Here is a 23,738-nt window from a genome sequence, read left to right as displayed (position 1 = left end):
ATAGGGGAAATATTTCTGACATATATGTTAGTTTCTATTATTCATTTATTTTTCTTGTTTTCAAATAATAATTCCAAATAATATATCTTATTCACATTTTTATATGAATTAAAATAAAAATTGGTCATTAATGATTTATGGATATAGCAAAATATAGAAAACTTCAAGCAAACTATTTTACTATGATTACTTTTCTACGTAATCGCTCGGAAATGTATCTAACTTTTCTCGTATTTTCCAGAATATTCGAATTTATCGATAAAGCTTTCCATTCGAATAATTTCGTTTTAAATGTCTATATTTTCCGAAAACATAGAAAAGCGGAAAATAATGTAAAATCGTTTCTCGATGATTCAAATCGTTATTTTCACGAATTTTGCATTCCCCCCTTCCTTGCCTCTCTATATGGAACTCTATACAATTGCATTTTAGCGTGCAATGCCCTCAAATAATCAATAGACACAGCTGCTGCTTGTCAATGAAGACTATTCAACGCGGCATGATTTTATCGCCAAATTATAATAATTACATCAATACTCTAGCCATTTCGAATTACGAAATTACACGACGAGCTTGTTATTTCAGCAGGGGATTTACATTTCATTATAATTATACTTCATATATACCGAGAATGGTAACATTTACATAAAATCTGTTTTATTCCATGAAAAAATATGAGGTTGTCTTAATTAACTATTTATCATTGTTATTCTGGTGATGAAGAAGCTTTACAACGTCGCATAAAAATATATACGAATCTGCTTTGTGTTATCCGCATCCGGTTTTAATGTGCAACTTAATTTGCAATTTTATGTTTGCAGAATATTTTCAAACCAATGTTTCCCCCATTTAATGCATTCAATATTACTTATAGTCGACTATATTACAAACATAGTGTATCTCACTTGAACAATATAGTGTAAATTCTAATAAAAGGTACTTTATTACGTAAAAAAATAAGATAATTTTATCTAATATATAATGAAACATTATAATTTATTTTCAGTCCAAATAGAAATAAATGAATTAAATATAAAATAAAAAGAAATAATACTCATATAAAATATTTTAATAACTACTATTATTTATATAAAAAAATATATAAAAAGCTATAATGTACCTATTAGACTCAATATATTATAGTAAATGATTCTTGTCGATGTATCTGGTATGCTAGCCACTTTCAGTCTTCAACAACCGTTTTTCTCTTCATCAACCACGTTTGACACTTTTTCCATCAGACTGGATAGGACGGAATATGTTACAATTCCTCTGATTACATGTAGCCTCAGAATAATTAAAGATACTACAGTATCGATGGACAGAAAGACGGCGACGATCGTTGAAGACTGAAAGTGGCTAGCGTATAACTGTGATTCACGTTATACTGTGCAATATCCCTGCCTGAGCGGGGGAGGCCCAGGAGGTACAACTACCACGCGTACGTTCGTTACGCACATTCATACGCGGGATCCGCGTACCCCGTCTCTCTTTCGTAGATGTCGCGTACATTTCGAGAACGGACACCCCTCCCCCTGATAAGAGGGCACGCGTACGACACGCGACCGCGTGCGCCCGGCGGCGCATTTAACGCGCGATCACTCTCGAGTACCCGCGAGGGGGTCGCCGGGGGTTAAAGCGTGCCCCGCGCCGAGGGGTTCGCCGCCGTTTTTCTGCATCGGCCACCCCCAACGGGCCATCCCCTATTCACCGTGTCCGACCGTGCTTTACCGCATACCTTCCTCGTGAACGAAACACTACGTCATCAAGCGGAAAGTTGCGAATCGCTTATGACGAGAATATTATTAAAATAGTCAGAAACTTAATCCTCTTATAAAAATCCTCTATTAAAAATTAACAAGCCAAAAAAATTATGTACAATCATAGCTTCGATAAGAGAAAATAGGCTTTAAATAGATTAAAAAGTTCTGCAAAAATCTAGTTCACTGATTCTATTCATAATTGTTTATTATTCTATGTGTATGTATGGGTATGTAATATATTTCTTTATGGAAATATATAAATAGAGATACAGCAAAGTTATTTTCTTAATATTATTGCATATAAAAAGAAAATATACTGATAAAAAAACATTATCTTATTGTGTGTTGTTGTTTTCTATATTGATTTTGAAAGATTTATCATATTTGTAAGTAAAATTAAATATAAGATATTATATAATTCCAAAATAATATTTATTAAATTATTAAAGTAGAGTCCTTATTAATTTAATAAATATTTTTCTATGTAGAAAATTTCATTTCAATTTCTTTTCTTCTCTCAATGTCTCTTATAATTTTGAAACAAGATTTTAAAGAAAAATTTAAAATTTTTTTGCAGTGATTTAAAAAATTGCCGACTTTTTTGATAAAAAAATGATTATTAAATAATTGATAAGATGATTATTAAGTTTTTAATATGATTTCATCATATTAAAAATTTAATGATGCAAAATATCAATTCCAACAATGATTAAAAATTACTGCAAACATCACAATAGAATATTTAAGAGCAGGGAGTAAAGAAAAGAAGCATAGTATTATGTGCTCAAAGGGACAGATACCCAAAAATAAAGGAGTACAAGAAGAACCTAATAGAATCTTTGTGCTTCGAAAACGGGCGAAATATCCGGGCAAGCTTAGTGCGGCGATTAGCTCAATTAAAAGAGAGGAACCCGTTCGAGCTCTCGGACGAGAGCTATCGTCGATCGGTTTTGAGGAGGCACTTGGGTGCCGGCCGCGTGCTTCGTTTCAACCCTCCTCACCCTCCGCATTATCTCGAGATGTAGCGGGATACCGGAGAGCGCACTCGCGGCACTCGGACGCGAACGTGGGTGGTGTTGGTGCGTGTAGCGTGTATCATTGTGCGCGGCATGAAACATGACGGTCCGCCAGCTATTGTACGCGAGATGCATAGCTGCGAGGTAGAGCATGGAACGATACGAGGGAGCCAGTTATACACCCCGCCGCAGCAGGGATACTCCTTCTCTCTCTTTCCGCCCCTTCATTTTTAGCGCTGCGCATTCTCGCAATACAGCGCAGCGTTGCCTCTCACCCTCTCCGCGCTGTCCCTTCTTCTCTTTTCTCTTCTTCGCCCTTTTCTCGGTCCATAACACGATAAGAACCGTGTCACTTTGTTACGTTTGGGGGTCGCTTAAGTGCGCGATGATACATATCTCCTCTCCTGCCGCTCGCCCTCTCTTTTTCTCTCTCGTCAGATAATTCTTCGCATTCAATTTGTACAATATGCTCGAACCGCCCGGGATGCAGATAATAGGATAGCAGCCTAGTCGACATACATGCGTGTTATGCTTGAGATCGGTGTCGTTTCGATTTTCCGATAACTCGACACAATGTTGATAACTCTATGGTTAGAACGAAATCGTTCGCAGACGACGTCTTGCGGAAAATGATACCCGATCTTTGATGTGAATATGCAAGTATTGCAAGTGTATACATAATACACACATCCTTACACACATATATAAGGATGAGACAAAGTGAGAAAAATGTACACAAGACCGGTTGGGAAAATAGCGCAACGTCCATTATACACGCGTTTTAAAAAGAAACGTAGGAATCCACATCCGTCACACACGCATGTTATAGTATCATACAACGATATTCACGTAACTTTATAATATACATCAAGGTTGTTTATAGTTCTACGCAGTTAAATTTTCTTTTAAATGCACTGACGAATGCGTAATGCGTTGCATTCATTTTCATCACTTTATATTCCTATTTTCACGCCTAATTTTTTTATCATTACACGTAACAATGGTATATATTATAAAATTGGGGATATAAAATAAATTCCTTTCTTCGAAACGTTATATCTCTTAATATAAATAAATTTTAATAATATACAGAAAATCTTTTAGAAGAAAATTAAATATTCTTCTAACAATAGATTCTATAATTAATTTAAAATTCAGTATTGATCTTTTCTCAGCAAAAATGTCACCGATAAGTTTGCCAAAAAATTACATAGTATTTGCTGACAGAAGGTTAGCATAAATGATAAACTAAATCGTAACGTTGCGAGTGGATTCTGACTGATGATATTTTGGCATAGATTTCGACAAGTGGCCTGAGTGATTCTTTAGAGATTCTTTGCGTAGCATTTTAAAGTCCAATGCACTGGCAAACGCGTTCCTGTGGCATGTTTACTGGTCTGCACGCGGCAGTGGTACAAAAGCATACATTGACACGAACTCTGCTTTCAATAGATAACCGTATTCCTTATTTGTCATATTCAAACGAAAAGTGGTGTAACGGTCGATTTAATTAAACAAGAAAAAAATATAAATATTGCAAATTGCCTTACATGACGGAGACTATTTTTTGATATATCAATGGAAATAACAAGAACTTTTATATTCGCACATACATCATTAAATATACTTAAAATATATTTTTAGATATAGAGATAGAATAAAGAATTATTAAAGAGATATTAAAATGTTTTTAACATTTAACAAAAAATTACTTTCAAAAATATATTCAATAATAATAAATAAAAATATATTCAATAAAATATATTCAAAATTATATTCAAAAATTATTTTTATATATATCCAAAATAATATATTTGTACCAATCATTAAATATCATTGATGTATTTTGTTTGTGCATTTAAATTTATTTTCCGATGAATTTATAACTGCGGATTCGCGTAGTAATGGTACAAGAGGGTACGTCGATTGCGTAGAAGCGAAGGCCATCAATTACGTTACGCAAGAACGCAATCGCGGGCTCAAACAAAGGCCCAAGTGCTCATCCATCCCCGGAGTCCGAGCCGTTAGCGCACGCTTCATATCTTCGGCCTAATTATTTGCAAATTTGCATATCTCTAGCTGGCGTGGCGTTCCGAACTAACCGAACTGCTGTACTTTTGTTCGTGTCTACCGGATGTCCGCTTCTGTCCGCTCCGTTGCGATCTTTGTTATGAATTCAACGAATCGGCCGTAAGCTCTTTTATTATAGAGATTCCGTTAAGTTTGATTCAGTCAAAGTAAAAAGGGGCAATAGTTCTTTTCATTTCTTTAAAATGCTCGAATCTTCTATCGGATTTTATAGTTTGTTATATAATGATGCATTATTTCTTTAATTATAATAAAGAATTTCACCCTTAAAATGCTAACGATATAAAGAAAGACTTCTTATACGCGAAGGGAGTCTTAAATTTTAATTTTTCTCGAATATAACTTGAGGTGCTTTGAAGTTTTTGTAAAGAAACGACTTGTATCTTCTTTAATTTTGATATATTTGCGAAGCTATTAATATGCACATCTAAAGCACAACACACAGAGATGTAGGTACATGATTAATTATTCCAAAAAAGTACATAAAACAATATTTAATTTTAAAATATAAAATAAAAAAATATATATCATGTTTATTAATTAAAGAGAATCATGTTTCAAAATTGTGATTCGCTTCCGATCAACGATGCTTGTTATTCAGTCTTCGCGAATAGTATTGCTTTAACTGTAGTTTCGCAGGATTGCTATGCCATACGCCATTTAAAAACTGGAGGAAACGGAATATACGCGGCAGGACGGGACGGAAACGTCGTCGGATTCAGCTTAAAAAATAATTATCGCGTTCCGACGCATCTCGATATTGGAAAGAGAAAAGAAGAGAGAAAAAATAGATTAGATTGTACAAAGTTCACAGGGTTATTTAAAAGTCTTTATAGGTATCCTCGTTCTTATTTTTTTTACGTTAAAAATACAATCTCCCATATAAATTTCTTCAAAAAAATTGTATAATGTTGCTATTGAGATTATCTCCAAAAATATAATATTTTAACGTTTAATCAAGCAATAGAATAAATCTTAGAATTTATTATAATAATACAAGATTAATTAGCATGTGTTTTTTTTCTTATTAATATAACTTTTATAATTTTGATTGATAATTTTACTAAAGATAAGTTTTTTAATTGTGATGTAAGATTCATTATATTCATATTTATACAATGAGATAACTCGAGTTAGGTTACAGTTGTCTAGTTGGCATAATGTTACGTCTCGCAGACATTCAATTAAAACAGTGCTTAACTTTTGACTTCGCCAAGTCATCTTTTTGTGGCTCCTATACATTTTCCCAGGCCCTAGGCTTAGTGCCTGTAAGTATCCGACAGATAAACCGGCCCTGGAAGTTCTGACGTGTTGCGTCGGTGAGAATGCCAGAAGCGAACGTAGGACGGAAGAGACACAGGGAGGATGCAAGCTCGAAGAGGAGACAGAAGCAGGAATGGGACCGCAAGAGAGGACGGAGGAAAACGAGAGAGCGGTGTGCGACGGTGTGCGAGGGAAAAGACGAGCGAAGCGGAGAACCGAGAGAGCGGAGGCATCCGCGCGCTCATTTCCGTTTCGGGGCCGCCAAGGGGGACGAAAAGGGGGAGGGGGCGCTAACTCGCGAGATATTAATTCCGTGTTAGCGCTAGGAGGGTTGCACAGGCGAAAACTACGTGCCGAGGGGGAATCTATCCCCTTTCTCCCCACGGCCAACGTCTATCCATCCCTCCGTCGTTCCCCTTTTCTTCCCCTCCTCCCATCCCCGCCTCCCCCGAGCCTCACCGACGCGTCCTCCAACGCAACCACCCTCGACGCGCGAGGTTGGGGAGGCGTTACAAATCAGAGATTAGCCATAGTTAACTCGACTTGCGCAGTCAAACAGTTAATCAATAAACGATTATTTACATCGTGCACCCACGGCGTGCTTGCGCGCACCCAGCGCGAGCATATTTTCCCGCCGCGGGATGACGAATGCGGCGCTGATAACGCCGCCGACCGCTGGACCACCTCGGGGTCGTCCGGGATTAAAATTAAAAAATGCCTATCTCTCTACTCGGAGATCGCGTCCACCGACTGGTAATTAATTCGCTCTCTGATTGTGAGAGTAATCGCGAGTTACTCTCCATTCGAATCGATCAACGTGACGCATGATTGCGATTGGCACCGCTAAACAATCCACTGTAAGTGATGAATTCGCCGCAAATGAGTTTACTGCTTTTGTTTAATTTACTATAACAAATACTAGTGCCATTAATTGCGATAAATCAAGTTGCGTCAAGCGGCAATTGAAATGGCACGATAATCTCTCATGATAAAATTAATGATTATCTTTCAAGAAAATCGTTTGAAAAAGCTAGAAACGATAATTATGAAATATATGATATAATTATTATTGTTAATTTTCATCATTAAAAAACATTATTTTCCAAAGATATATGATTTCAATTATTACACTTGATTTTATTACTTATTATCACGCAATTTTATATTATTTAACATTTTTAACAAACAAAAAATACAAGTTATGATCTATTATCTCTCTAATTTAATGCTTCGAAGAAAAATCATCGATTAGATTCTGACTCGAGTAACTGCTAGAATACGACTATCATTGATCGCACGCGTGTCAGCGAAACTTTTCGAGACCACGATCAAGTAGAGAACTGAATTTGTCGTTTCGGATGATGAGTACGTAAAGAAAGTACGTATCACGGTGGAAATTGGTAGTTTTCCGAATGGGGAGAGGGAGGATGAATACATCAAGGAGGAAGATCTCGGACAATGTGTCTCAGGAAGGCGTCGATTAGGATCGGAGGATGTCGCATGTAGCGTCGACGTCCTCGTCGCGATACCTCTCGAAACCGAACCGCGGAGAGGATCATGGTGGCTGACGATCACGGTGCTGCTGGTAACAAACGGCACGATGAGTGGGCACCCGTCCACCCACCCATCTACCCACCCATCGGGAGGGTGACGTAGCGACGGGAGGGTGCGGCGACGGCGGGGGAGAGGAAGAGGTCGAGAAAGAGGGGTGCGCGGAGGTAGCTGGATGACTGGCGGCGGAAGCGTCGTCATGGCGACGCATCGATCAGCCGCCGCCACGCGAATCGAGTCGAGTCGAGGCCACATCGCACCACGCCACACCACACACCGCGGATACGCGCGCGTGTGGTTCACGTATGCGAAACAGAAAGAGAGAGAGAGGGAGAGAGAACTCGGTTTGCCGACTCGGGTTGGCATTGTTACTCGGTTATCTCGCTTTGATCCGCGAGGCAGCGCTAAGTCCAACGAGCAACGACGGTACAGGGAAGGAAAGGGTCTCTCTTCTGAGAGGTGACCCGAGATAGGAGGGAGGGGGGCGAGGCAGGAAGGTCGAAGAAATTGGCGAACCGAGGTCATGGTTTTCTTTCGGAATGCCGCGATACCGGTGCGCACCGCGTGCTACGCGGACGTTCCTTTTCTCCGCGTGACATCGCGTCACAGCTGCGACGATTATATCGCCTCGTTACGCGAGTGCACGTGCGCGCGCTCTCGGGATCCGAAATAATTTCCCTCTTATGCAACAATTACGCGAAACGCCGTTTGACGGCTTTATTCAGCGTACTTTCACAATGCCGTAAAATACACGAACGCGCACATTTGGTAAAAGCGTAAATGTATTTTAGCTTAAAGCAAGGAGCGCTACACAAAGTAAACGCGATGCGAGTAATCTGACGTAGTATCTTCCGTCTCCGCAATGTCAAAGTTGCTTACGCTTCCGTCGGTCAGTTGTTTTATTTCTTACGACATAAATAGTAACGCAATTTCTCTTGATGTAAAGAGGAAAATATAATGAATGATTGTTAAATATCTTGTTTAGTGATTGACTAAAATTTTGGTACATTATTTGTAGGGTATACGATCACAGATTTCCATATCTTAAACACACCGTGAAGTAATGTTACTCTAAAGTATTTCTCACTCTCATTATTTTAATTTTTAAAAATATAATTTATAATTTATATACTGTAATACTCTGAATGTGAAATATCATTCTCTATTTTTTTATAATCTTCAGATAATTAAAATCCCGATATTAATTATATTAGTATTGAAAGGATCCGCAAAGGGATGCAACGTGCCATTAACGCATCTCCGGGTGGCGGAATTCGATCCGCGGAGAATCCCACAGGAACGCGCCGCAGTTCGACTGCCACAGTTCAGCAGCTTCCGGTGGCCAGGAACGGCGGGTGTTACGTCGAACCGGGTGTCGGTGTCGATCGATCCCGTGGGCGAGAGAAACGCAGAGAATCGCGCTTGTCCTCGTCGTGGTTACCGTCGTCCTTCCAACCCGGCTTCTCTGGTCTTCCAGTTCTCAGCTCGCGCTGAATACCGCTGATTGTCCTCCACTCGCTCGCTATCCCCTCGCACCCTCCCTCACCACCCCGATTCCCCATCGGGCAGAGGGAGGTTTCCACTCCTAACCATTCTCATCCTCCTCATCCAACCCGAACGAAACCCATCCCCGTAAGGGCACCCTATCCACCCCACGTTGCCGTTGCTACTCCTACCCACTCCACGATAATGATGGCAATCAGACCCTCAGAAAGGATTTCAGGAAATTCTCTCGCCTTTTTGTCGGCAGCCGGGGCGGCGGTGGCGGACGCCACAAACACCGGTCGCCCCGTCGTCCTCGCACTCACGGCAGCTGTGTAGTCACCCTTTCCTCTTTCACGTCGTCCTCTCCTCCCTGTCCCTCTATTCGCTTCGTCACGCTTTCTTACATGGCCGGTGCGCGGCAATCGCTAACATATCCGAACCCGCTCGCTTTTCAATAATTTAACATGAAACGTGACATGTCTCGCACGATAACGCGTTGCGAGAAAACGGTCTTGTTCCATGTCCTTTAGGACATTTTCCGTAGATCCGATAATCGCATCAAATTCGAGTTTCGAGAATTTCAACGAGAAATTCACATATTTAATAATCAACATGGATTACATTGGATTCTGTTCAAATTTAAATATAGTTTAAGTTTTCTAAAGATAGGCAATTTGAATAATTATGTCTGTGCAATTCGTTTTCAATTTTCATATAATTGCAAAAATTTTTAACAATTTGATGCAATTCGTAATTATATGCTTTTTTATAAACATGATTGAAATAATAACGTACATCATTTTTTACATTTTTTATTAGAAAAATATCAAACATTGTCTTACTTATAATTTTATTTACATAAGTTCCTATAAAAGCAACTTTACAATTTTTAACTGTACTCCAAATTATGTAACGTTGATCTCTTGTTTAATTTTATTTTGCAACAAACAATGTCTTATTTTTTACATCAGGAATGAATTGTCCTTTCTGTTATTGTTGAAGGTTTATCAATATTGGTTAGAACTACATGTACATAAATTTACAATCTATGTATTTATTAAATGCCACACATGAGAAATGTAATATGTCGTGTAATATAATATGTTAAGAGAAATAAGTATTACAATTGTAGCATTTTTTCTTATCGAAATGTACGGATAAATCCCATGATTACTTCATTCGCAAATTATAAAAGAGAAAGTATTAAAGTAGTACTACCAGCAATAAAATTTATGATAATCAGTTGCACCCTCGTAAGAAATTAATCATTGCAGCTGTAATGACTGCATATAACACGCGATGACTCTGCTTCATAACTAATGCATACGATGTAGCGTAAAGCTCGTTTTATCCCAGATTTTATCAGCGTTCACGATTCGCGATTTTCAATCAGCTTTACGTATCTGCAACGTAACTCATATATAACAGTCGCAACTTTTGACAGCGAAGAAATGTTGGTCGCAGAGCTATTGCCTTTTTCCTTCTCATAAGTTAACGTATTGACTGTAGCATCGAAAAATATTTATGTGCTACGTAGTTTTCATATGATATTAACCGATATAAAAAATTGATATACTGCAATATTTTTCGATGAAAGATTCATTCATTAAAAATTAGAAAATTTCAAAATTGAAACATTAAAATTGAAGTAGTGAATTATAGAATACTCATAACTCCTAAACATTACTTTTATATAAATAGCATTTTTAAATTTGCTCGTCTATAAATGATTTTGTAGCATAATTCGTCTGTGCTAAAAAAATTTATAAGATACATCAAGAGTACATTTTTCTGTACTTTGTATACATGTGTTTCTTATAAAATTAAAAATGCGAATAGATTGTTCGATTCTTTTATATTGACAATTCTTAAATAACTCGTGAAGCAAAATTTGTTATCTACGAATTGTTGACTCATCGATTAAGGATGTCAATGGCTTATCAAGACGAATAAAGATCTATTTTATTTCGGAAGTGACGACACAGTGATGTCGCAAAAATCGGCGGATGCATCCCCCGTCGGCGATGAGCGAGAACGAAAGAGAGAGAGTCATTAGCTAGTTAATCATGCGTTATCGTGTGTGCTTAATGTTCCGTCAATGAAGGAGTGACTGGGGAGTGAGCATTGGAAAAGGGAGTCTTTTGGCAGCCGACCCCCTGCCGCCCACCTCACCCTTTTTCTAGCTTTCCTTGGCTCGTAGTCAATATTGTCGGCGTGCACCACAGCGTGCAAGCAACAGATCACGCACTACCACACTCGACACGATCTCAACCCTCACCTCTTTGTCGCGCGGTTGAAGAGCCCGTTTCTTTTCCAACTAATGGAGGTGACGGGGTAACTTTAGCGTCGACGCTTTAACGTTAAAGGGCCAATCTCACAATCGCAGCTTTTACCGCGTTCCTAGGAAGCACTGAGTGCTTCCAGGAAATCCGAGGAGAGATTAGTAACTACTAATTTTTTGCGCATAATTATGACTGAAATTTTGAAAACTTTATAATGAGCCGGAAACAAATACAAGATATATAATCCATGGTTTAATAATTAAAAATAAAAAGAAATAAAAAAGTAGGATGGTCATATAATGTATAAAAACTTTACGATTTCTTAATTAAATATTTATATTTCTCCTATAAAAAATAAATAGAAAATAAAAGCTCAAATACACACATATATAAATATATCAAATACATAAATATGTATGTATGTGTATTTGATCTTTTATTTTCCATTTATTCTTTACAAGAAATATAAATATTTAATTAAAGAAATTGTGTAGTTTAGTGTTAATATAGTCTTTTTTTGAGAAAAAAATTTAAATAATGAAGGAGATTACATGATTCGAAAATTTACAAATTGGAAATCTAAAGAGATGTGAAAAGATTATATACAAATACATATATGCATATAGTTTAGAATAATAAATCATTACAATAATATAATATAACAGTTTGAGACAGGATATTTATATCATTAATGTTACTACGATAATTGTAAATTAAAATGATAGAACGATGCATAATATATCTATCAGATATAATTATTCACGATTCATATGTAAACATTTGCAACTCCAAATAAAATGTCTTTTGCAACTAAAGGGATGAAAACAACACACGAGACATCTGCCATGTTTTAGCCAAACTAAAATAAGGGATGATTTCGTAATATAGTGCCATCTATTCAGGGATCTAAGAAACTTGGGACAATTTTGCGCGTTCTTAATCGACGATGTTTCGCTATTGATTTAGACCATTTTGCCAAAGATGCTGGTATGGAACACTTGTATCCAGTGTGCTTTCATCATCCTCTTAACCGATCATCGTTAATATTCGCACGTTCACCATTTGTCGACATAAATTTATCATGATAAGGTGCAATAAGAAATATAATAAGCTGTACTAATTTTTGCTATATTAATTTGAATTGTGTAGAATTTATAATAATTATTGTGCAGAATTTATATAAATTATATAGAAGAATTTATAGAAGAAAGTCTATTTTTTATAATTTTATCTGCAATATCATTCTTTCTTCTAAATCACAGGTTTAATAGGTGAATTAAATCATAGAATACTGGTGATATATCATAGGATTAATAGGAACAGAAAACTCTTAAATACGTCTTTTCTCTCTTTCTCTCTCTGAAAGATACAAAATAGACTAAACTTTTTTTTATTTTAAACATGAAATAATTCCATAATTTAGCTTTGACACGAGTGCTGTCTTATTGTCATTATATAAGGTTGCCACTCCGTAATTATCGCGCAATCAACAAAGTCCGCTGCCGGGACATGAGAAAACGTCACGGCATGTAAAGCGCTCACGGGTGATCACGCAGGCGTGAATTAAAATTTTATCGTTTAATACGATCTACCGAGGGCCGGATTTATACGAAATTACTCTCGATATACCTAGGTACACATGCATCCTTGCGCGATCGCATAATAAACCTGCGTCGCGAAGGCGGATCGCTCTCGCTGGAGTTTCCGCCGAGTCACGCGGGGGAGTAAAACTTTCCCCCTCGCTCTTTTTTCGTCTCTCCTGCCTCTTCTTTTTTTTCTCTGTCGCTTCTTTCTCTCTCACTTCCCCGTTAATATTCGCACTTAAGTCACTGCCGTCCTGTCTCGCTCTCGCGTTCTACGGTGCGTTCTTATACGTTCTTCCTCTCTCGTTCTCTTTTTTTCTCCCTCTCGCTAGCATGTTCTCTCTCATCAGCCAGACCAGCCGCGGCAGTTAGTGGCTTAACGAGGTTATTTCACGACGTCGGGTGGGTGGGCCATAGGTCGCGCGAGAATGAATAATGATTCGTTCGTGGGGCCGACGAGCGACCTCGCTGCTCCTTGACGTGTGCTGGCAATACACGCTGGAAACGCGCAAGAGTATCGGAGAAGGGCGAGGATACGATGTACAGCTGTGTTATAGTAAAGACCCCGAAGCGGAAATCCGAAAAGCTAAAGAGATTCCGGAAGAAATCCGCCGAATTGCCGACCGCTCGTTTACCGTAAATACAACTTCAGCGTAAATTACAAGGCCGCACGTCGTCGAGAAATTATCGCGATGCGACTGTACGATACCAGATAATTTAACCAATTTAATGGCTTAAACTGTCGGGTTTCCAAGATCCGACTGGAAAGCGGAAGGTATGCATTTAAGAGCCCAAACGGATTTCGACAATTTGAATATCGTGCAGCGCAATGGAAAGGAGCCTTTAACTTTTTTCTACTTATCAAGAATGATGTTTCCATATTATTGAAAAATGAGAAACAGTTATCGACTGAATAAATCGATAACGAGTATCGAATTATTAGGAAAGTGACAGTTTATTTTTGTGCAAAAAGTCCTCCATCGCGCATGGCAGGCGCTGCTTAATTAAACCTTCAATCATATTGCGCACAATGACGCTTTATAGAATCGATGATCGTCAAATGTAGCCGAGCGCGTTCGACGACGTCGAGAGGAACAAAAGACAGAAAGAGCTCGCGAAGCGAGAGAACCGAACGAATAGCCCTGTCGCGAAGATAAGGCAGCGGCAGGAGCAACCTGGCCCTTCGAAGCCGCCCGCGCCACGCTCTTTGTTGCGGAGCGCAATAATTGCGCGGGAGGGCGGCTCGCCAGCAGTGCCTGGGGGGGTTAGCCAGGGCTGTCGACGCTGAAACGAAGGGGGCACGCGGAGGGGGTGACAGCACGCGCCGGAACCGGAACCGAGAGTCGTGTGTCCCCGCCGTTCCCGGGCGGAACTATCATGATTAGTCACGGGGCCTGCAACGAGCCGTAGGAGAACTGTGCGAGTAGAAAGACGGAACCCCGTGGAGATATCCCAGAATCGGCCGTGCGCGATCGACCTGAACGACGCGTACAAAGCGAGAGAGAGAAAGAGAAAGAGAGAATGGCGGAGGGATAAACTTTCACGCAAAAATGCTATGATTTATTGCATCAAATAGTAATACTAACCGCGTTTATTTAAAACTGATTAATGAGAACCGAAGCGTCTTAAAATAAAACGGCAACTAATTTCTCATGTACTTGTGGAAACGTAATATGCATTGCAGTTGTGTATTTTCAAAAATTATTTCTATTAAAGTATCGTTGATTTTTCGCGAGTTATATAATTAAATAGTTTAGTATTTCAAATAGTTACTTTTGTATAGCGGATGAATAAATGAAATTGTGAATTTTAAAAAGTTAAAATACTGTGGGCAAGTATATGAAAAAATGATATTTTTACCTATTAAAAAAATTAAGTTATATAATTCAATCATCGATATTCTTAAGTCAATCGCGCGTATTCGCTTCAATGTATAAAAATCCGCTTATTATTAGTATCTCGCTCATTATTAATATCTCCCAATTATCTCGCGAGTAAAAATTTACGCTCGATCCAAGGAAAAATTCCACACCAGGGCGGAAGTCAAGCCTCGTCTCGCGTCTCTGAGGGTTCTTAATGTATTCCTTCCATTTTTTAGAAGCGAGACAGTTACGATTCTCTGACCCTTAGTCACCCTCGAACGCTGGGAACGAGGGTGGACTAGTCGCAGTTACCAGTGCCGCTGGTGGCGGAAGCGAAGGGGCTCGCGGAGGTTCCCGGATAAAGGGCAAAAGGGATCACGCGCGGAGAGAACCGAGGGGATCGCCGGATTGTAGCGCCAACGTGGGGTGTTCGAGACCCATAACCACCCCCTAGGTTAACCGATACCGGCAATTATCAACGCGTCTCGGTCACCGTGATCCTCCCTTCGCTGGCGCTACATCCGCAACTATATACAAAGAGAGAATGTTTCTAAATTGACAAAAGATCTTCTAAATTATAAAAGATGTGTGTGTGTGTGCGTATTCTTTGATAAACTTGTGTGAAATCTATTTTCCCATTTTGCTGAAAATTTGATGCTTTTAGTTTTTTTTTTTGAGACAAAACTTGAAAATTTTCTTATTCGCTATTCAAAATTCTCTACCCAAATTTTACTAATCAACAGATCACAAGCATTATATTGTACAAAATGGAATTATATTACAGGGAACAATTAAATGAAAAATTAATTTTATAAATTACAAATAATAAATAACTATAAGAAACAAATAATAAATTAAAATTTTAAATTACTCACTTTATGGTTACTTCATCATTGTTGCCTCTCCGATTCTTCTCTTCTCTTGTTTGTCTTCTGTTGTTTTTCATAACACTCATACGCGGAAACAATTAATAATGATTGCGCGTGTAATCAGTAAAAACAGTCGCACGGTACTTTGTAAGTACGGCACTTCTGTTAATCATACGTAATGGATATCTTTTTATATTGTAAAAAGAATCAAAATTATTAAAGAACGAAAATTGATAAATATGTGCATGAAGATATGATTAAAGATCCGCTCTGCACTCGAAAATCAGGCGGCCAAATTAACGCATTACTCGATGTTACTTTTGTTGTTAATATAGATAATATATGATATATATAAATAATATATTTTTAAAACGATTATTTTATTTCATTTTACACTTAAATGTAAATAAAATGTATTAATAAATGTATTATAAAATTAATAGTAAATATATACGCAGAGTATAATATCTAAAAATATATTATTTCTTTATCGATTTATCGCAATTATTTATATGCAATTTTGCTTTGATCGAACAAAATGTATGAACCAAATTTCGACAGAGATAATCCATGGATATAAGCAACTAATTTAGAATACGTAATTGATAAATGTTAAAATAGCGAATTAACAACGATTTGTATTTATTAATTGAGCATTTGATTGGAGTCGATTCGTTTTATACGCGTGACATTTCGTTAATGAACGAAAAATTCGAAAATGGTAGTTAATAGTTAGTTAAGATACGATAATTAGGAATTAATCGCGTGCGTGTTGTGTGTGTATGAACTTACATATTCAACTTATAATTTTAATCCCAACGAATGATTGCGTTTGATATCTCTTAATAACTATTCGATTATATTCGAGAGATAATATGTGACAATATATATATATATATATATATATATATATATATATATATACATACATATATTTATACACACTATATGAATGGAACGTGTGTGTTTCAGACCGCTATTATCCTCTCGCCACACGAATGACAACAAGGTTACTGCGCTATTGTTGATCACTTCGTCATTCGCATGACGAAACTCGAGCAAGCAGGTAGAATCGCTCTATACGTCGTACTTTATTATTTCATAGAATGTAATCGCGATAAGTATTAAGCGATGTCAGCCACATGCAATTATTATCGACAATTATCATTATTACAATTAAACGATTTTTAATTAGCGCGATTAATTTAATAAATTTCGTAATTATCGCGTATCAATTCAATTTCCGAATATCACGTTTAACAGCAGAATAAAGTTTCGCATTTTTCAATCATTAAACAAGAAATTATGAATGGATTTTGAGACGGCATCGTGATTTAATTAGTAACCATAGTTATATTCAACTATTACTTTAATAATTGTCTATTACAAAAATTAATTTGTTTATTTATCGGTGATTGACGTAGCCATATTTATTTGTGATTTATTGGATCGAAATCTATCGCGTGAATAAGTGAAGCAACGACGAATTATTATACATCATACGGCGCTCGTGTTTTATGACGTATAGCGTACTATTGTTTACGCGCACGGTCACCTTGTCATTCACTCGACGAGACTCGAACTAGCGCGTAGTCATACGAATCGCTCTGTACGTCATACATTATTATATCGTAGAATGTAATTGCGATAAGTTGTTGATATCAGAGATGAGTGATTATTGTCTACAATTGTAATTATTATAATTAGCGATTTTCAGCTCGCGCGGTTAATAAATTCTCGCGATTGTTGCGTATCAACTCAATTTCCGTAATGTTGTAGTATCGGAGTAGTTTCGAATCTCTCGTTTATTAAGAAGAAATTATGAATCGGCATGATTTTGAGTCGACATCGCGATATTTAATTAATAACTTTAGTCATATTTAATTACATATTTTAATAATCAATTACGTAGCAAAAATTCATATGTTTACGATGATTCATTAAAACGTTTATTTATTACGTCGAAATCCATGCGAATAGTGAAAGCAACAATAACAAGTTACTATCACGTTCGACGCTTGTGTTTTTTTGACATATACATCCTATTGTTTATATACACGTTCACCTTGTTACTCGCGGTGAGATTCGAAGTTGTGGGAACCACTTTGTATGTCATACGTTAGTATCTCGCAGAACATGATAGCGACAAGTATTACACGTTATATACGCGCGATTATTCTTTATAATTATTACAATTAGTGATTTTTAACTCATGTCAGCAAAATTTTCCCGTTCATTTATCGATAATTTATAAAAATAGATGTTTATTTGTGATTTATTAGGTCGAAATTTATTGTACGAATAGTTAACAAAGCAATGACATATATATATTTTTATACATTTTGCATTCTGCTATATTTACTATTAATTTTAACATTAATATATTTATTTATATTAATGTTATATGATAAAGTATATAATTAAAAATATATATTATCTATATTAATAACAAAAGTGACACCAAGTGATGCATTAATTTGGCCACCCGATTTTCAAGTACAGCGATCTTCGTGCATGTATAATTTTCACATTATTTTTTTGTAAAGAAAGAAGAATATAAAGAGATAAATATTGCGTGATTAATGTGCCGGGAGTGTCGTGCAAAATATCGCGCGATCGTTGTCTTTTGCTGATCAGTGCACGCGCACGGTTGTAATTAATCGTGTTTCCGTGTGTGAGTGCTACGGAGAAGCAACAAAGGATAAACAAGAGCGGAGACCCGGGATGGTGTCAGATGATGGCAGAGCTAGTATAAGGTAAGCAATTTATAACTTTAATTTATTGTGTTGTTTGTAAAATTAATTAATTAACATTTAAGAATGTATCGTTGCTTTACCGATGAATTGTTCATTAAGTTGCTCTCCATAGTATGATTTATATATCTTATTATTGTATAATATATATGAATATTTTCAATTTTATATATATATATATATAATAATAATATTTGTATAGATATACATATAGACATACGTATATTTATAAAAATACGATATAGATATACGTATATTATATAAAAAAATTTTTTTAAATTTATTTTATTAGAGTATATTTAAAAAAAATATCATTTTTCTAAAAAAAGAACTGAATATAAAATAAAATTTTTAATAAATATTTTTACATAAAATAGAAGAAGAACACTCACGGAATTTTTGTGTATACATTTAAGTTACGCGTGAATATTTCTATAATCTACATAAACAAAGCTCTTCCAAATTCTTGAGTTATTTTTTCTTATCGCAAAGTATATCTGAAATGTAATGGTTCTTTCTTTCGCATATAAATGTCGATATTTCATAGGGAAAAAAAAAAAAAAAAAAAAAAATATATATATATATATATATATATATATATATATATATATATATTATAATGTATGAGATTTAATAAATCCTAACACGATAGCTCTTATTTCTTTTTCGATGTTATATGCAGTTTTTAAAGAATTCGCGCCTGTATTACTTTATACACATTTAAACGTGCATAAAGCTATCGTTTAATATAGATGAGAACCAATTTCTGTCATCATCTATAGATGAGTAAATTTCTACAGCAGGGGCGGATAGGTGGAGCGGTACTCTTTCATGTAGCACTGTCTAGAATACTCTTTCTCTCTCTCGATATATTCCGTACAATTAGGTAGATGAAAGGCAACGTTACACTTGTGCGATACGAAATATCACCGTTTAAAACTCCTTCGATAAAAGAGTATTAATTTGTCGGGGTTGACATCGTTGCTTTGATTTAATGGTATTGCAAAGTAGCAACTTACGCCAAGAAAGTTTAAATATAATTTTCCAAAATAAAACTGATTCTGATTAATAATTAAACTGATCAATAATTTCTTATAGTTAGTCTTAAAGAATAATTTCTTATAGTTTTTTAAGATAGAGTATATATAGAAAATTAATTGGTATGATTAACATTTTAATATATTATCGATATTAAAAATATTCCAGGTAGAATAGCAATTACATTAAGCAAGTATGGCTTTCTATTTTATATTTATATTTAATTTAAAACAGTTTTGGAATATACAATATCAATTTAAAATATATCAAATTATGGATTTAATTGTATTATATTAAAATTATACGGATTGAACTCATTAATTTATATAGTAATAAATACGCGCGCGCATCGCACATATCTAAGTGTGCAGTTTATTTTTCATGATAAAAAGGTTAACGTGCGTACAGTGACAAACACGACGTCGGCACGCGTGTCACCGCGTCTTGTCAAACATCAATTACGTGTGCAAACAAGTTAACATAGAGGGATGGTGCTCGACCAGCAAACATTAAATACATGCATTACCCTGCATTGCTGACACAATGACCGACACTATCTCTGATCCTTAACTTTATTGGTGCTAATGCAGATCATATACAATAAAAATTAAAGAACTAAACACAAACAATATTTGTATTTGGCATTCTTATAGAATAAAATTACAATCGATCTTAAAATAATTTTCTAAAGTAAATTTGCAAAAATATTTTTTTAGTTGATTGTCTTGATCTTACATGAATTAATTATATAAATAAAATAAGATTAGTATATAATTAAAAAATAGGTTTTTTATTAATGTAAAAATATATAGATATATTCCAAAATTTATATTAAATTAAATTTTAAGAGTTAAGTACAAGATATAGAAATTATACAGTATAATTTTAATATAATAATGTTATAATTAAGTTGAATATAATTATGCTATAATTATATTTAATTTAATTTTTTATATATCTATCATATGCCATAATTATAAATATTAGTCAAGTATTAACATTAATTAATATTCAATTACATTTGTCCTTTCTTTTCATATTGAAGTAATTAATATTGACCACATATTATAATATATATAAAGAGAGATAGAGAAAGAGGGGGATACAGAAGGTACAGAAGGTACAGAAAAAGAAAAAAATTTTTTTAAATAGTTGCAACCAACAATTATTCGTCAACACTTTATTAAATTTATTCATCCTTTTCAATATTTCATTATTCAAGAATTATTATACAATATTAATACTGATAATTAATTGTTTTGTAATTTTTTAAATTCAATATATTATATATTATTTCTCAAAAATTACTTTATATATTATTAATGTTAATAAATACATATATCATACTTGTATATATACACGACCTTTCATTTACTAGAATCATGTAACTAAAATATATGATGTCAAAATTCATCATGCGGTATACCGCATTTAGAGTTTAGTCGGTGGTTTTAAACCCAAAGAAGCTTTTGTGCCGCACAAAATTTGTGCTTCGCGCTTACATCGAAATTCTGTCGCGCGCAAGAGCAAGGGCCGAAATTTCGCGGAGAATCCAGTTCCTTTGTCGACACATCCGTATCTCGCGAGAATTATAGCCAAGTTAGGATATAGGTACACGGCACGAAACGGCCCGACTTAAAATCTAAGTAGTCGTGCATCCCTCGGAGCGGGCCACAGATAGGGGAAGATAGAGGTAGCCTGGGGGGATCGTAGAGGGTTGCCCAGGATGGCAGCGAGAGTGTGGGACGGCGGCAAGTGAGTGGAAAGGGGGCAAACGACGAGGGAGGGAGGAGAAGAGGGATGCTGGGATGCCGAGGGGAGCATCCGGGATCTCGGAGGGTACATGGGGCGGTCGGTCGTCATGGATACGCTCCCGGCTAACCCTGTAACCGCTCCTCCCTCGTCATTCTGCGTTTTCGCAACTACCCGCCGCCATCATCGACCCACCATCTTGTCTCGAACCCAACGAGTCTCGTCAAAATTTTGAGACGGTCCTTCGAGATGCACGGATATAAGTAAAGATTTCCCTCAAACTGCATGATCGTGTAAAAAGATAGAGTAACGTGTATATATATACGACTGTCGCGATAAATGAAAGAATAAAAAGATGGAACAATTTTAGGAATTGTGATGAAAAGTAAAATATCTAACATTGAATTTTGATACAAAAAAATCATTTTTCAAAATAATGTCAAAATATAAAAATCATGACATGTATTTTTTAGTATAATAAAATTGCATCAATTTTAAATATATTATTTTTCAAACTTGTTTCATATTCAAAATAAATGAATTATATATTTAAAGAATCTAAGAATACGATTATTCAGAATTTTTACTTTGATGATATAAACTATTTTTTATTTTTATTATTTGAAATGCAATCTATAAAGTAAGACAGTGTGTGAGATATGAATTACATTAATCAATATTAATAAAACTCAATGTTATCGTTAGGTATTGATATTTATCAAGCATGATATCAATATATTATATTTCTAGATACATATCATAAAACTATTATGAATAAAATTAATCTGTGAATTAAAAAGAGAACGTTGCAGATTAACGGCCATCATTTTATGATTACGCGGATATCATGATGTTACATGATACTATTCAATAACAATAACGTTATTTCAGTGACCTTACGGCCAACGCGAGATGAATTAACGATATAAACGTGTAAAACGGAGCGAGAGCGAAAAATGGAGCATCATCCTCGATCTGGATGCGCGCGATCCAGAATTCGCGCTCGCGAAAGATCGATCGATCGGCAAGGTAACTGCGGGTGACCGCGTCGTGCCGTTAAACGGATCCACCATCGGGCGAGACGAAAGTTTCGGGCGAGTCGCCGATAAATTTCGGTAACGGCGAGCAGGATATTGCTGCGGCCGTGGAGAGCAGCCGACGAGCGTTTTGCTCGGCTGGCAACGATGCAACACCCTCGCATCGCGCAACACGATTCCCCGTCGTATTCGAACATCCCTCTCCCACCTCCCCCTTCTTCATCTCTTCGTCCTCATCCTCCTCCTCCTCCTCCTGTTCCGTCATTCTCCCCTTCTATTCCCTCTGTCTCCTCGCGGCCCTCGCGGGCGTGGGCGGCAGATAACGTGATTTACACTGGCCGGGTAATTAATGTCCTCGGCGACCGGCGCTTTAAAAAAGCAATCGGAAATCGGCGACAACGAAGAGCAACAGTCAGCCCGCCGGCTGCTGCTACTGCCGGATGACAAATTATCGCGCGCGAGACTGTTGCCCCGGTTTTTTTTTCGCGTCTCTCTTGGCACGAGAGAACATCGCGCGCGGTATAACATTCGTCTCTACCGGTACTTAATAATTTCGAAGAGAGATACCGCGCGATATCGTTATTAAAAGCGAAAATGCCACGCTGCATTTTTTAAATTTTATTTTCAATATGACTTTGACATTATTTGAAAAAATAATAATCAGTTAACGTGACGAAATTGTGTTCTTCAACACGACGTAATAAATGAAATTTTATTTTGTGAACGATCGACAGAAAGATAGCCTTCAATGGCGAAAATAAAAATTAAATCGGAATGACTCTTTGATGATATAATTATACAGATATTGCAATTTTAAGATATTGACAGTCTCAAATATAATAATCACATTATCTTTTTCTTGTCCCGAAAAACAAGAGAAAAATTTGCAAATATTTAATGTAAAAGCTATTTGCGCTGTATAGTAATTTTTTTAGTAATAATAATTTTTCCCACGGTTCTATAAAAAGAAAATTTAATATTTTATGACATCCAATTATATGAATGAAAATTAGATATGCATATACACCAGACATTTAATATGAACATGCAAACCGTAAATCGTTAAAACGCGTTCGCGTTCTGTGAAATCTTAACGTCGCGTGTGCCGTTATCATTGTGGGAAAATGCGAGGGCAAATGCGGCTCTTGCTCTCATTAACCGCATTACGTCATCGCGACGCATATCAGAACCGATCGATGGTATCTTACACAGGTATAAACTTGCAGGTAATCAGGTTGCGTGCCTTTCCACGCGTTTGTGCGTGACCTTACGCTTGGCGTTACGGCAACAACTATTTTGCATCGTCAAGCAATGAATTACACTTTCATGCATATCTCACACCTGCCTGTTCGCTCGAATTCGCATTGTGTCAAAAAATATCATATTTCATATTAAT

General features: G+C 36.3%; 2 protein-coding genes across 7 annotated transcripts in view; one reads left to right on the top strand and one right to left on the bottom strand.

Annotated features, from left to right (window-relative positions):
- The window catches only part of LOC145970696 (protein SCAI), a 74,513-nt gene that overhangs the window by 25,194 nt on the left and 25,581 nt on the right, over nucleotides 1-23,738 (top strand). Inside the window, exon 1 of one of the 3 annotated variants that reach the window (XM_083097574.1) lies at nucleotides 18,155-18,518. The exons of the other annotated variants lie outside the window; for them this stretch is intronic. The gene's annotated coding sequence lies outside the window, so the exon portion shown is untranslated. Of the gene's footprint in view, nucleotides 1-18,154; nucleotides 18,519-23,738 lie in introns of those variants that run through there. 3 annotated transcript variants of the gene reach the window in all.
- Ets65a (DNA-binding protein D-ETS-3) overlaps nucleotides 1-23,738 on the bottom strand; it is a 60,285-nt gene that overhangs the window by 22,883 nt on the left and 13,664 nt on the right. The gene's annotated exons all lie outside the window — the stretch shown is intronic.

This window comes from Camponotus vicinus, unplaced genomic scaffold (assembly GCF_025532165.1).
Source record: "Camponotus vicinus isolate PSW18456_S1 unplaced genomic scaffold, iyCamVici1.0 SCAF_4, whole genome shotgun sequence".
NCBI lineage: Eukaryota > Metazoa > Arthropoda > Insecta > Hymenoptera > Formicidae > Camponotus > Camponotus vicinus.
The sequence above is the reverse complement of the archived record's forward strand: the minus strand, read 5'-3'. Positions and strand labels throughout refer to the sequence as shown.